Genomic DNA, 15,877 nt, shown 5'->3' with positions numbered 1-15,877 from the left:
TTCCAGATGAAGCTCAACGTTTCTCTCAAATGTCAGTCTGCCCACACTGACTCTACAGCAATCTGGGAGAGATACAAGAAGCAGCAAGGCAAGCGTGGCTGAGTTATGAGAGAGTCAAGCCCAACACACATTTAAAGATGTCAGACGAACTGTGTGGTAATGCCAGGGTTCCCTCAAACACCTTTCAATCAGTGCTTAAAGATAGCTAATAAGCAAACAATTCTGTTTTCTTTAGTTTTGCTTTTAATGAAGGACAAGGGATTAAGACACATAGAGACTGGCCAGACAAATGGGAAACCGACCAGACCAGACCATGACCAAAATATCACAGGCAGACCACCCGCAAATGCAGAGGCCTCAGAGTCCACAGCGGGCGGTCAGAACCAGGCCCCAGGGAATCTTTCAGCTGCATCCCGTCTGTGATCGGCGGGCAACAGGTAGAGGTGCTGGAGGGGGCTGAGTCCTGATTTTCGGTGTCTGTCATATTCGATCAAGTGTGTCATAGAGCTTCCTGTTTCATCTCCCAGTTATTCTGAAACAAAAACATGCATGAAAAACACAGGTCACTGCCAACCACACTGACAGTTGCTCTAGTACATGGAGACTGAAAAGGGAAAGACATATCATGAATGCCACAATAAGCCAGAGAATCAAATTTATCAGCATCTATTCAAATATTGACAAGCAACAAACATTGCTGGCGGCAACAGTGGTGCAGGGCATGGGGTGTCCACATAAACAGAATTCAGAAGAGACTAAAAAGGCAGATGTTCCCAAAACCCTGCTGCTTTGTTTGGGGCCAACCTGTGTGTTTATTGAAAAGTTGACTCAGTTCTGACTTCCTGGTCAGAGTCTGACTCCTGGTGGGCCCTGAGGCTCTTCCCCTACATGCCCCCGTTGACTTGGATGAAGAGTCACACAAGGACTTACAGGATGGCACAGGTGTTTGCCCAGGTGGTGCCCTGCACTCCCCTCTCCAAGGGCCCAAAGAGACCCAATGAGAGATCCTCATGGAATTCCAACCCAACGAGGTCCTGAGCCTCCCCGGGAGACATGGCCTCCCAGGTACCTCGAATAATCACGATAAACCTGGGCCAAGCAGCCTCGGTGAGGTAGAGGGAAGGGTAGATAAGAAGTGGGGCCCCGACCAAGCAACGTCCCTGAGGACAGCACAGGACTGACAGCAGCTCCAGAAAGACTGTGATTCTGTTAATAACTGCTCTGCTGCTTGAGACCAGTGTGGTCTGGCTCACTGTTTGCAGAAAATCATTCTCAGTCTTCCAAACACGTGAAAGGATACTTCCAAAGACAGACAGAGGGACGGCAGAATCAGAAATACAGATGGCACCATCTTCCCAAAGTCCATACTGTGGCCCTACAAAACCAACTTCATGCTTAAATCTGCTGCTCAGACACACTTTGGGGAGAAAGCGGTTTTTCCAGGAGTGAACCAGAGACAGCACTTTCATGGGAGGGAGGTCAAATCCAAGACTACCTGCTATTTCCAGCCATATTCACTATGGATGAAGAAGGGATAGCTCTACCCATGACCGTGCAAAGCTTCCTTGGGAACCCTGCCGTCCCTTCCACATACAACCTGTCCAAGGCGCAACCCTCAGTTCACCATGAAAACCCACTGGCCCTGCCACTGCCCATTTCCTTTGGTTAATATTAGGCACAAATTTTTCTGTAAAATGAGATGAGGGGATGTGATTTTGGAAAAGCTTCATCCTTCCTCTTGAGACTCATTCACAAGATACAGTAGCACACAAAAGACCCAGAGAAGTTAAGAAATAAGAAAGCTGTTTAAATTATTGTGCACTTCCTGAACATATATGGGCATAACTTTTTTTTTTTTTTGGCACACCGTATTTTTTTTTTGTACACTGGCCTTTGCTGGCATGGTTCTGCTGAGTGGTGTTAGGAAATGTGGCCGAAGGCGGGTTGCCCAGCCCGCAGGGCCTGGCAGAGCTCTCCTCCTCCTAGGGTCTCTTGCAGCACTGCAGGCCAGGGAATAAAGCTTCTCCTGAGCTGGTAGCCCTGGCTGCCAGGACATGTGGCAATTGTGACAGTCTCTATTTATCTTTTGAAACTGTATTGTTCCCCCCTCCACCCCGGTATCTTTCCCAATGTCTTGTACAAGTGAGTTAATGGATCCATACAAACCCCTACAGTCTTATTTGTTTTTTCCTTAAAGGCCTTATTGGCTAGTGACAGTGAAAAATCAAGCTTCCTGAGTCTTGACGAACCTGGCCCCGTGATCCCTACACATTCTGGGAGGAGCACTGCCCAGATGAATCTGTTGGGAAAGCCAGCTTCCCGTTTTGAGTCCTATGAGCTAGCATTTTCTAATGTGGCTTAAAGTCCAGCATCTGGGCCCAGGATTTCATACACAATGCCTTCCTGGGTGGGCAAAGAGAAACAGGAACTAAGTAATGCATCAGTGGCCGGTAGGGGTGGAAGGGGAAACCTGGTTTCTTTAGTTTCATCACTGAAATAGAGAGGTGGTTTACCAACCCGTGCCCCTCACCAGTTACCCCCACTTCTGAGTGCGATGAAAAACCAAAATGCAATAGCCCAGGAGGGCCACAGTATGGAACACCCAACCATGTGGACCTTGGGCCAAAGTCACAGAGTGAGAGGTGGCCACCCTTAAGGATCATCAAACCAACCCTTCACTTTGCAGGTAAAGAAAGCAAAGCTCATTGAAAAAGGAAGTTGGCAACCTTCCCAAGGTCACTCTGGATAGGACACAGCTGGGACCGGGACCTGGGTCTCTCCTACCTCTCCTACCTTTGGCTTCTGGCCAAAGCTGAGAAGACTCTGAATTCCAGTTCTCCATTGCAAGGCCTGAGCTGGCTTGTCTGGGAGGTTTTGCAAGGATGAATCAGCTCTACGTTGGCCTGGCTGTCTAGTTATCACTGAAGAAACCCATGACACTTCATCTGAGAACTAAAAGTTTTGCCCCTAATTCAGAGCCGATCACACATGGCTTCCTAGATGCCAGTGTACACTGGGAGTGGGTGGAGACCACCAGTGCCACCCCAGTGTTGAGGCAGCCCTGAAGAAGCTTCTAGTCACAGACAGGGCCACTCTTACTCTTGGCTTGGCTGACCTGCTGTTCCTGCAGGTGTCTAATATTGAGGAGCCCCCAGGTAGGCCTCCCCACTGTGGGTACACAACCTCACTTCCCCCCAGATCTGAGAGATGGCCTCAGGGTCACACACATCACCCTGAATAGAAGCCCTAACTGGGGGCCCAAAATGCAGCTCAGGCAACCTTCACGAAGTTCCCCAGCTAGCTCCCAAATCATGCTCTTTCTGTTCCTGATGACAATCAGACAGAAGGCTGCTGGCATGGTAAACTGACAAGGGGAGAGAAGCAGTGGCACAGATGCCCAACCCCAATCCCACCCCCGAGGCAGGCTGTTTTGCCCTTGAAGTTGAACCATCCAAGCCTCTACTTTCTGCGCAGTAAGTCTCAAGGCAGGAGGAAGTGAAGACCACAAGCTTCGATTCGCTGTGACATCCAAGGAACTGCCAGTACCTCACTGCTGAGAGCCCAAGCCAGAGCTTCCAGTCAGCCACACGCAAAAACACACTGGAGCTCACTCTGCCCCATTGGCAGCACCGAGGTCTTCCTCAGTGCATAGAAAAGGGACGAGTGAGGAACTCACACCCTGTCCATCTTGACTCACGTCAGATTCTAACACTATAGGAAGCCAACTTTTTGAGATTTCAAAAGAATTGCCAAGGAGGATGGAGCCTGCTCAGTAACTGCCAAACTGTTCGGTTCTCAGGAGTCCACTGTTTTTATTTTTCAGAATATTAAAACCTAGACCGCACACTCAGGAAATGTATATTGCTTATCATAGACTAATTTTAGGGAGATATGAGATGGGTTCCTTGTATAAATCAGACTCGTGTGCTGCTAGAGCTGTCAGGGTAGGGCAGCCAGGCAGCAGTACTTGAGTCCCCCGGCCCTTGTCTCTGACAGAGGCTCCCGCGTCTAGAGCTCCAGCCACGTATCTCTGAGTAGACTTAGCACCTTTTCAAGGGGACCTCCCCTGAGAAGCAGTTTCTGCAAAGTGCTCCACGCATCGTTACCGACCTACACTTGGTCAGGGAGATTCTGTGTCTTTGAGTGGGGACTTTCAATACCCCTGTCAGCAAAGTGTGTCAGTCCCAGGACACACACCCGAACACGTACCATAGGCCAGCTACAGCTCCCCAGCTGAGCTTTCCTTCAAACATCTCCCCAGCCCTCTCAGGTTGGTGCTATTGGGATCATCTCTCTCACCTAGGAAAGATCGGAGCTCAAGGGAATTCAAAAACTAGCAGGGAAATAAAGGGACACAGCCTTCCATGCAGCCAACTGATGGTGAGGCTCTGCTGCTTGCCAGGACACTCAGCAACCCCTTCAAACATCTGACCCCCAAGGTCTTCCAGGCTCGCTCACTTTTGGGTGCAGAGTGTCCTGAGCAGCACAAAGTCAGACATAGCCAGGTCCATGCACATTTGTGTCTTTCCACAGGGTCAGACTTTTACCGATGCTATTTCAATCACAAAAGCCACAAGTTACATGGAGTTCCCAAGGAAGTGATTCTCCTGAGTATGTCCTGTTCAGTTGGTAGTCAGAGCTGTGAGTACTCAGGCTCAAGCCACTCTGCAAGTCAGTCAATATTGCAAACCATACACAGCAGTGTCCTTAATTTAGTCAATATATAAATGCTATATTAAACATTCCACATGAAAAGTAACATTTAACATCGAGAGAAAGGGGATAAAAGAGCATAAATGTGACTTTGAAAAAAAAAAGAGTCAGAAGGGGATAGAAGAAAGGGTTAATGAGCCAATCCAACAAGAGCAACGTGGATGAGAGTGTCCTGGCCTGTTCCGGACAGACATCAAGAGTCTTTGATGTGGGCAGAGTCTGGCAACAGATGCCGGGTGCTGATCACGACAACAACAGAGCAAGACTCTGTTAACACAACCATGTCAAGCTGGTGAAATCCTGCTCTTCTTATAGCCCCAAGACCTCTGGCGAGGACTGATAGTAGAAAAGAGCTGGTGATGGCCCTATCTGGTTGGGTGTGGTCTTTATTGATTAGGTGGTCATCTGTTCCCTGTTGGCATGATGCCTTTTGACACGTAAGATGGAGTCTTTTTCTAAGATGGTGTCACTTCCGTCAAGAGTGCTCTGTATAGGGAAGAACCTATGACAGCTCCCTTAGTTTATAGTAAAGGTGGAAATTGTCAAGGGGCAGCAACCCAAGGGTCGGCCCTTGGTAGATTGTTTTCTAGTCTAGTCATACCATACACTACAGACTCACCCTTTCACTATCTGTAAAAGAAAACCCATTTTTCAAAGAACCAAACCTCAAAAACATTTTAGCCACTTTATAGTCTGATGGACATGGTAAAACATCAAGATGACAAGTAACCTTGCTGTGCAGTTACTGAGAAATGCAAAAGTCCTTCTGAGAGACTGATGTGGATTCTAAGTTTGTGGTAGGGCACACAAAGGGACATTAGGAAAAAAGTGGAGACAACTTGCAGACTCCAGTAGACATGGTTTTCAGGTATTTCAACCACCCTGGCTCTAGGCTGTGGTTCTCAATGGGAGTCTCAGCACTGGCAGCATCTCCTTACCTGAGAGTTGTTAGAAATGCAAATTCTCCGGCCTCATCTCAGATATTCTAAGAAAGAAACCCTGGGGCTGGGTCCTAGGGATGTGTGTTTCACAGCCCCCAGGTGATTCAGATACACACAGCCACCGGTGGCAAGTCATATCTGCTCCTAGTGACATTCTTGTATGCAGGGCCATGGGTGACTGCAGGTTGGCCATGTGGCTGGCTACTGATGTTCACACTTAATCAACTGTACCCAAGCTACTTGCTGGACGCTCTCTCCTGAGATCTCAACCAGGGGCGGAAAGAGCAAGCAGCTCAGAAGCCGTCCAGAATTTTCAACACATTTTTGGGGTGACCTGGGGAGAAATGTTGGCATGCTTCATCCCTTAATCTCCTTTTCCAGATGTTGCTCATCCACACAGCGTGGGACTGAACACTGTGGGATATTCAATCTGCACCAGTGATCTCTCCCTAAACACCAAACGTCTCTTCTGGCCATGCTCCATCCCTGCCCCTATCCCCCTTGCCTTCCATCCTTCAGCTCCTTTTGCCTGCACAGAACACTTAGCCATGAATTCTACCGCAGTCTCTTTCAAATAGAACAGAAATGTTTTTACCAGCTCAACCCTCCTCACTGCAACCCTGGGGAGGAGAGGTGGGTGCAAAACACCACATCCCCCACTCCCGCTTTCAGGCTCTGCTCACGCCGACATCTGTGCCCAGGTAGACAGCACCAGCAAAAGGCTCACAACAACGCAGGCAGGAGGCACTAGACACCCAGGCCTCCCAAGAAAGTTGAAAAAAAAAATAGTTTGTTTATCATTTAAAAAAAAAAAACTAACCTCATACAGGAAGTATGAGAAGCAGAAGAAGAAGAAGAAAAAAAAAACGCAGGCTACAATACTGGAAATGTCCACATTTGTTACAGATAAAATATGTGTTTCTCAGTTTCCATATTCAACTTTGCAGGGATGGTGGGAACATGTAGGGTAGGGCACTGAGGTGGGGTGGGGACTTAGGATAGATGGGGATCAAACAAAAAAGATGACTGTGAATACATGAGGCACAGGCTTGCCAGATGTGGGGCAGGACCACGACCCCAATCAGGGCCCTCCCTGCAGGTGTGGCTGTCCCAGCCAGACTTGGAGAAGGGGACGCCTAAAACAGAAACTGTTATCCGAGATCCTCCTACTCACCAGCCTCTCTGGCCCCAGGTCCTGCCCTCGTGTGTGTTTCAGGTGAAGAAGCCACAGTAACAAGATCATGATCACCTCCCTCCAATAGCCTTTCCAGACCTGCAGCCCCAGCAGCAGTCAGCTGTGAAGACACCGTCACCCAGGCCTCCCATGGAAGCCTGAGGCTGTGCAGAACTTCAGGACAGCAAGCCCAAACCGGGGTACTTGCTTTGGTGATGGACACAGACACAAGGCCACTGGAGGCAGACAGGAGTCAGATCTGATGCCTGACATGGAGCCAGGTGCCCTCGGGGAAATGTGGCTCAACTGGATTTTTTTTAAATGGGGCTGGAGGACTCACAACCTCCACATGAGGAGTAGAGTGGAGAAAAACAGTGAGAATAAAGAATATGTCCTCTTCCATAGAACCAATCAGTAGGAGAGAAGGAAATAGGAATTCTCCCTTCTCATAATAAAAAATAAATGCAAACACTGTATAATGGACACACATTAAAAAGATATCAAGTGAAGGATTTTAAGTCATTGTGATTGGTGTCAAAGAAAGCAATTGGTATGAGAGAATGAACGAACGAAAGAAAGAGAAAAAAAGAGAAAAACTGTACACCAAAATCTCAAAATAGAACCAAAACCTGCAAATCATACTCAGGAGTCTATTGTGAACCCATATTTCAGCATGCTGTTGAAAAGGTTAATAATTTTCCTACCGAAACTGAATGTGGGTTGTGAAAGAACATTAAAATGAAGAAAATTTCCCCGTGGCTGCTATTATATTATCACCAAAGCCATCAAGTTTCAGTTTGAGTTATTTGTATTTATTTGTGAAAACAAAGATTAGATAAGTAGAAACATAAACCTCATCCTAATTATTGTCCTGGAGTATCTGATTTTTAAGACCAAAAAAAAAAAAAAAAAAAAAAAGACTATCACACACACAGAGGCAACACAAGGTATGAGAAGTTACAGCAGCAGAGGCAAGGGAGAGGAGGCTGTTATCTCGTTCTATCGTTTGAAAAAAAATGTATTGTCTCATGTAAAACATTAATAGTTGCTTACAGTCTGTGAAGATGATATGAGAGCCAATATGTACTTTTAGCTGTTGATATTTTTGTCAACTATATGTCCAGGAAGAGAACTTTTCTGTTAAACTGCAAACTTGAATTTTTGTTTTACACTTGCAAAAGTGTAGTAACAGGCATACAATTCAATGTTGAAGATTGGGGTGGTGGGGGAAATGGAATTTAAATGCTGCTTTAAACGATCAAAATATGAGCTTTGGGACATTTACAATCAAGTGGGGTCTAGAGAAAACAAAAGGTTTAGGTGCAGAGCTGGCTCTTATTTCAAATTTTTCTCAGATGTCCAGTGGGCAGCTTGTTTTCTGAAGTTTTAAAAGAAATCCAAAGATGAAATAGTTAATCAGAAACTATGGTAAGCAGAGACTTCGTGTATTTCCATCACAACATAAGCATCAGAATGAAAAAAAAAAAAAAATGCAAAAAAGAGCTTCAGTGGTCTCACATCACCGAACAAACTGTTTTTCTACCTATTTTGTGTTGCTGGCTTTTGTTATCAGCCCAATCGGCAAATTGTGGCCAATTTTGTCATGGTTTGAGCAGACATTTTGTTCCCAAACTGCTTTCAACATTTTAGCTACCAAATACAGTTTATGAGAAAATGAACAAGCCACAATACAAACAGAAAAGGTACCTTTTCTTACCAAATTAACCCACTTTAAGGTGAAAATGCAAACTGTTTTTTAAATGCAAAAAAAAAAGGAATTCTAGTAAATTCAAATTCTGAAACAACCTCATCAGTTTTTTCCTGGAAAAAGAATAATTAATGATTAACCTACTGATGGATTTTGAAACCAACTACACGACATTCCCTGATTCCGACCACCATGACACCATGAAACCTGTTTTTAATGACACAGTATGTAAATGCTATTTTGCAAAAACACACACCAAATATTGTTCGAACATGCAGATCACGAGGCTCAAGAAGAACAGTAGAACTACGTTAAAGTAAAGTAATCGGTTAAGCAGTTATTTACTACTGAAAATAAGTGACACCCACGTAGTTCATGTTATATATTAATATTGAAACCAAATGACAGTCTAATACCGCAAATCATTTCATAAAAAAATAATGAAACCAGTTCAAATTAAAACACAGGGTTTTATTTTATAAAGCATTAAATATTAAGATCAACATGGTAGAAAGCTGACTTGGCTTTTAAAACATTTGTTTTGCTGAATTACAACAACAAATTGAAAATGAAAAAAAAGAATGAAAGATCCCTCCGTAAAAATGGAAGAATTACTACTGAGAAGAAAAGCAGAATTTCAGACAGAGGCTTGAAGAAAATTTCTGTTTGTAATCTTCCCTCATATTTGAAGACACAGCAATATGTACAACATTTTTAGCCTTTTAAAATACCAGCATGCCCACACACTGTCTCAGATTAAAACAAGGAGAAAATGACACATTCTGAAACCATTTTCTAAAGCTTCTTTTCCTGATAACAGTGAGGCACTTACAATCAAATTAATGAGTTTCTAAAAAGCCTAAACAACTCTCCATAAAGAGACAGAATCGTTCATAACAGCATGCAGATATTTCTAGATTTTTCAGACAATACTTTGAGCATTAGTCCTTGTTACTTACATGTAGAAGATGTTTTTAAACATCTATGTTAGGAAGAAATACAACTCAGTGCTTTGCTTTGTTAAATTGAGGAACACTCTGAAAAACACCAGTAGAGTCAGCCCAGTATTTCCCTCATTTCAATTTAAAAATTAGTTAACTCTTCCCCATGCTCCTTGCACACATATGTATTCTCACAATTTATTTATACTTGAAAATTCTTAAAGTAGTGAAGAAAGGAAACACCCACAGAAAATAAGTCACTATTTCTTCTGAAAGTGGATTTCTTCATAAAACATAAACCAGCAAATTAAACAGAGAAAAGAACTAAAAGCAAATAACAAAACTCAGTAAGAACACTGAAAAATATATATTGACTGATAGAAGAGTTAGCACAGGACATTTTAAATCATTGAGAAGAATAGGGACATTTGGGGTCAGTTTAAAAGATTCTCAGTGAAAGGTCGGCATTGCTTCTGGTCAAGCTGAACTGATGACATCAAGGTAGTAACATCTTCCATTCAAGATAATGTGTTATGTTGTTTAACACCATATCTAAAACATGTGACTCAGAATTCATACTTCATTTTTTTTTGGATTTCAATTTTTTCAATATTATGGGACTCTTCTGATACTTTAAAGCAAGTAGCCTGACTTATGTAAGACAGCAGCATTTAAAAACAAACACACAAAACAGCCTTGAAAACAAGCACGACGACTAAAGATGACAGTGGATAAGGAGACTGCGGTAATCACCTAATTTGTTACTTTCAGACATTTTCTGTATGAGAATTTTACTCTACAATACCTGCCCCTATCTTCATGCAGCAAAACTGAATGTTCACATTCAGAAAAAGGCTGACCTTAACTAGTATTTGCCACTCTTTTAAACCACATATCCTCTTCCCCCGATGTAAGACTTGGGAAATGAGGGTGATTTTAGTCATCTGGAAAGAGTGAAACAGGACATGGTCTTGAAGCACTTTCTTCAGAACCGTTGTCATTTTAACTTTGTTTTACCACAACAGAAAAGGCCGTGCCCACGGAACAAATTCAAGTTCACCCTCAATTGTATCTGTACCTCTGGAATTTCTTAAAAGCAGAGTGGCACAGCACAAAAGCTTTCCTTAAATAGTCAAAGCATTAAGGAAAAAATTCCCACTTTTCTTTTGCAAGTATATGAATCAAAATGTGAACTCTCATATATTAAAAATGAATGTTTTTAGCACAATTACTTCACAGGCAACCAGCTAATTTATTCTTCCTCTTTTTCACAATATGCATTTGTTAAAACACCAAGATTTTTTTTAAAACTCTGTTATGTTTACAGGCATTCCTAAGTGTAAGCAAAATATAGTTTTCCTCCCATATACCATTTTATTTGAAGCCAATCTGTCATGTATAAAATGATGACAATTTTGTTAAAGCAATCTGGCTTTAGAGGTTAGGGCTAGCTCAACTGTAGTTAGAAAATCGAGCTTTTTCTCTTTTTAAAGCAATGAATAATTTACCAAAATCTAGAAATAACTGCAACTGGGTGGGTGGGTGGGGGTGGGGGGGGGGAAGTCAGACAAGAATGAAAGAAGCCAAGAAACTCAGAATTCTTGTCCCAGAAATGAGGGTCTCTTGCACTTCAATTTCTGTTTTCCACTAAATAAATAAATAAATAAAATTGATTTCTAGTTATAAAATTAAATGTGTAACAAGTTTAAGAAATTTACAATATGTTAGATACAAATATATATAAGTGAGCTTAGAAAGGCAAATTGCATTTCTTAGAGCATAAATCCAGCCCCCTGTTCTAATGCTATTGTGAGTTGACAAGACAGATGCAGACACTGGATCTACACCACTGAAAACAGGATGATTTGGGTTGTAAACTCGAATTAGTGTGATCATTCTCTTCTGACAGGGTCTGTTGGCACAATTAAAAGGCATAGTGGATACCCGTGGACCATGAAGAGTGGAGTGTAATTCTGATAGTCACCTAAAACCTTTCATTGATGTTGGCTTGAAAGCTGCTTAATTAGCTGTAGGCTGCCAACCAATCTCCTTATCAAAGCCAGCTGAAAACAAAACTGAGAGAAACAGCTTGTGGTTTCGCAAAAATGTATTTACATGAAGTATATTTTAAAGGGAGTTTGATCATTAGGTACGATGTCATCTGTGATGTGCGGTGGGTTTGACATTTAAAGATGTCACAGGTTGTCAGATTCATCTCCAGTCTATACTTAGTTGAGATATAACAACTTCTGCTAGCCGATCTTGTTCTGTTGATTTCCAGCCTAGAAATCTGAAAAGATTTAACTCTTTTTTTTTTTTTTTTTTTTTTTTGAGACAGAGTCTCACTCTGTCACCCAGGCTGGAGTGCAATAGCACGATCTCAGCTCACTGCAACCTCTGCCTCCCGGGTTCAAGCAATTCTCCTGTCTCAGCCTCCTGAGTAGCAGGGATTACAGGCATCCACCACCACGCCTGGCTAATTTTTGTATTTTTTAGTAGAGACGGAGTTTCACCACGTTGGCTAGGGTGGTCTCACACTCCTGATCTTAGGTGATCCACCCGCCTCAGCCTCCCAAAGTGCTGGGATTACAGACGTGAGCCACCACCCCTGGCTGAAAAGATTTAACTGCTATTTACTTCATAGCAATCCTTCCCATGTCCTCTCACCTCCTTACGCATGATCTATTGAAAAGGAAGTGAAGCGGTGGGTGACACGTGGAACGTAAGCCTATTTTTGCACCTAGTCCCAAGGATGGTGACAGAGGCAAAAATACCGCAGTGAACACAGGCCAGGTAGAGAGAGTTGCCGACAGGCGTGTGCTTCCTGAAATCAAGAAGGATCCACATCTTTCTAGCCCGTTACTTCACTGCAATTTGTATTGAAAAGAACATTCTGACAAGATGGGATTTCCTTCACTTAACACTTAAAAATTGTCGAAACCAAGGAAAACCCAGCGTGAAAGCAAACGTTCTACCTCGTTGAAAGCTATCTCGATAGAAGTCATACCAAAGCAGCAGCAAAAGATCCCAGATAAACGTCGACTGGTCAGGTATCTTCAACCAGGAACATGGTTCAGTCATTTTGTCAGTGTGCTTAGCAATCAAGATTTAATGCTTTATATTTTATCAAGAGATGCAGACATGAATCACTACCATTGAACTGTTACAAGAATGACGCCTGGTGAATGTTTAGTCATCCATTCACTCCATCTATGATGAAAATGTCACTTTCTGTCTTGCCTAATTTGTTGGAAATTATAATTAAGCTCTAAAAGAGAAATTAGGACAAACCAGAACAGACCCAAGTGAAATCAGCACTTTGTAGCCGATCACACACGTGAACCACAGAACCTCATACACAGGACCGCGCAGATCTCTCAAACAGAAAGGGAAATGGTCAGTCAAGTTACAGGAAAAAAAGATTCACTCAACTTCAAAACTTTGTTACTTATGACCCTTCTTCTACCTTAATTCATATGGCAGAGGTCAAGGGGTGTTAGTCCTAGGATGTGAATGCAGTGTGATGTGCAGTTAGCAACATAGTTTTTAAAGGGTCATAGAAAAAAAAAAGTTTTATAAAACTGCACTACTCATCAATTATTTTCCATAGTTTGCTTTAAAAAGGCCTTCTTCCCAAGCCCAATTATGCCATTGTTAATCATCTTGTTTGAAAAAGAACTGTGGCATGAAATCTGTCAATAAGTTGCCATTCAAGCCCAGGAGAGCCAGGCCAGAGGAAGTCCCCAACCAGGGTTCTAACAGCAGCTAGAAAAGGTGGAAGGCCAGGAGCCCAGGGAACAAGCAGGGGACAGTAATAACTGTGTCCTGTCACCTGTTCTGTACCTGTCTTCTTAGCAGGAACTAGCAATTTTGATTATTTTATAAATTCAAAGGCAACCAGACTTCATTTCTTAGGAGCTCTCTTCTACTTGCCTGAGCTGTGGCCTTCATTTGAGACGTTACAAAAAGCAGTGCATGAATACCAGGAAAGCTGGTCTGCAAGGAGGAATGGAATGAAGGGCTTCACTCTCCCCCAAAGCACCAGGGAGCTCTGCTTCTGGGTCCTCCATGCTGAGACACCCCATTCTGTCAGCTCCTTTGAAGACTAGACTGGGTTCTGAGCCAGCACACCAAAGTCCCAGGGACAGTTGATCAGCAAATCGGCATTACGGATCAGTTTCGAGGAGGACAAATAAAGAAAGAATTACAGTAAAGCACAAAAGCGTGTCTGATGGAGCCAATCCAGAATGGGCAATGCTAGACTGCACAGTAAAATGTGAACTCCTCCATTGCAGCAAATCAAAGGGACTTCCCACATTGTCAAGGTCTCCTTCCCACCTGCCTCTGGTCCCAGGTGCAGACGAAAGCCAGAGAGGCGATGTGGTATGCCCCACATGCCCCTCCCTTCATCACTGGTTTGTTGTTGATACCGCTCCCACTGCGTTTATTCGGTGACTCTGCCTGCGAAGCTTCCTTTCTGCTGCTGCCTGTTGCTAGGGAATGAACCCTAATCACTGTGAGAAAACAACAGCAACAGCAATCTTCACTTGGCACCAGCAAGCACAAACATCTCAGTTTAGTGACAACGTAGAAATCATCCCTAAAAGCATCCTCATTTACATTTTCCCTCAGAAGGATGGCAGCATTTGCCCTGTCATGAAATACATATTCTCTTCATCATAATGTCAGAGATGGTGTGTTTGGAGTGGATCCTATTTCCACATTGAATTTCTGCCCTTTGTCATCAACCTGGGTGTCCAGGGTGACTTCAGGCTCTTAGAATAGCTTGGCTGTGGATCTCACCTAGTTGTCAGCCTCTACTTAATTGTATTTTTTTTTTTCTTGGAGTAAAAAGGCAAACCGCATCGTCAAAGATTTAAAAACACAAACCAAAGGAAACTGGGTTTCCAAGCTTTAAGCAGATGTTATTTACCCACAATTTATTTCCAAGAAGTAACTGAGAAACCATTGCCAATTTTTCATCAGTATTCAATTAGAAGCATGAAATCGTTGTTGTACCAATGATCTGTAATATGGTTCTTGCCAGAGATAAGTGAAAAGCAACCTGTCCTCAAACTCCAGCTCACCTCAATTCTGGGGTTGCGGCTTCCCCCAACCCTTTTATGTGCTTTCATGGGGGTGGCCAGAGGCTGGCCACTGCTGGTTGCAGGGACTGGAAAGCTGGTGGAGATGAGCAAGTGGGGCTCTCTCCAGCTGCCACCCCTCAGGTAAAAGAGAAGTCCAAGGATTACTTTGTGGTTTGAGGGGCACCTCCTTTTCCCTGGCACTGGGAGGATGGACCTGGTCACTGAGCAACACACAGGCCTCATGCCTCAGGCTTCCCTTGGGCAGTGGAGTCCCACCTGTGGAGAATGGCTTTGCTGGGCTCCTGAGGAGGGGAGGGCAGGGCCAAGGTCTGTGCTTCTCACCTTTGCCCCTGCCCAGAACAGTGTTTGGTTCAGAGTTGATGCTGGGTGAGCATCTGCCGAATGGGATCATGGTGGTGGGATGGATGGCGTGAACCTACTCTCTAGCTTAGGACTGAACCACAGTTCCGAGGTTGGCAGAGATTGGTGCAGGGAGATGGGCAATGCTGGAACTGCCACTCCTTGAGGTATCTTGGCCGTTTTATCTGTGGGTTCCACATTACTGGATTCAATCCACTATGGATTGAAATATTTTAAAATAATAATAAAACAATAAAAATAAAATAAAAATATCATAACAAGTGTTTACACAGTATTTACGTTGTATTAGATATTATAAGTAATCTAGAGATGATGTAAAGTACACGAGAGGATCTGTGTAGGTCACAGGCAAATATTGTGCCATTTTGTATCAGAAACTTGAGCATCCTTGGAGTTTGATATCCATAAGCGATCTTAGAACCAATTCCCCATGGATACCAAGGGACAACTACACATTCTGTAACTTATCAAATTTGTTCAACTTTCTGAGGCAACTACTCTTAATATCCTCCTTAGAGAGAAGGAAGCTAACAGAGGGGTGGTTAACCTGCAGCAGATAACAGTAAGTCAAGAGTTAGAGAAGGATTGCAGATGTCCTTGCCTTCTTACCACACCTTCTCTGCCATTAGAGTCAGCGTCCACCACCTCACAGCTTATGGACACCCTTCCCCGGAGGCTGTAGGTCTGGTCCACATTCCTGCCTTTCTGATTGGAGTGTGACTTCTCCAGGACAGATGCCATGGCCAGCTCAGTTCACTCTGTCTCTCCGGCACCAAGCACCCTGCCTGGAGCACCATGGACCTTGGCATGCGTTTATGGGACTCTCAGTTTTTAAGATGCAGTTTGCCATCTCCTGTGCACAAAGCTTTCTAAAGCAAAGAGGAACTGTCTTCAGCATTGGGTGTTCGGATCTCTGCTAAGAGCAAGACCTT

The 15,877-nt window shown here is 43.7% G+C and overlaps 1 long non-coding RNA gene across 1 annotated transcript in view; it reads right to left on the bottom strand.

Annotated features, from left to right (window-relative positions):
- Positions 1-220: 220 nt before the first annotated feature.
- LOC112604549 overlaps positions 221-15,877 on the bottom strand; it is a 65,473-nt gene continuing 49,816 nt past the window's right edge. The window contains exon 2 of the long non-coding RNA XR_003115247.1: positions 221-532. This is a non-coding gene — a long non-coding RNA (uncharacterized LOC112604549). The remainder of the gene's footprint in view (positions 533-15,877) is intronic.

Source organism: Theropithecus gelada, chromosome 13 (genome assembly GCF_003255815.1).
Source record: "Theropithecus gelada isolate Dixy chromosome 13, Tgel_1.0, whole genome shotgun sequence".
NCBI classification, from domain to species: Eukaryota; Metazoa; Chordata; class Mammalia; order Primates; family Cercopithecidae; genus Theropithecus; species Theropithecus gelada.
This window is presented reverse-complemented; position numbering and strand designations above follow the sequence as displayed.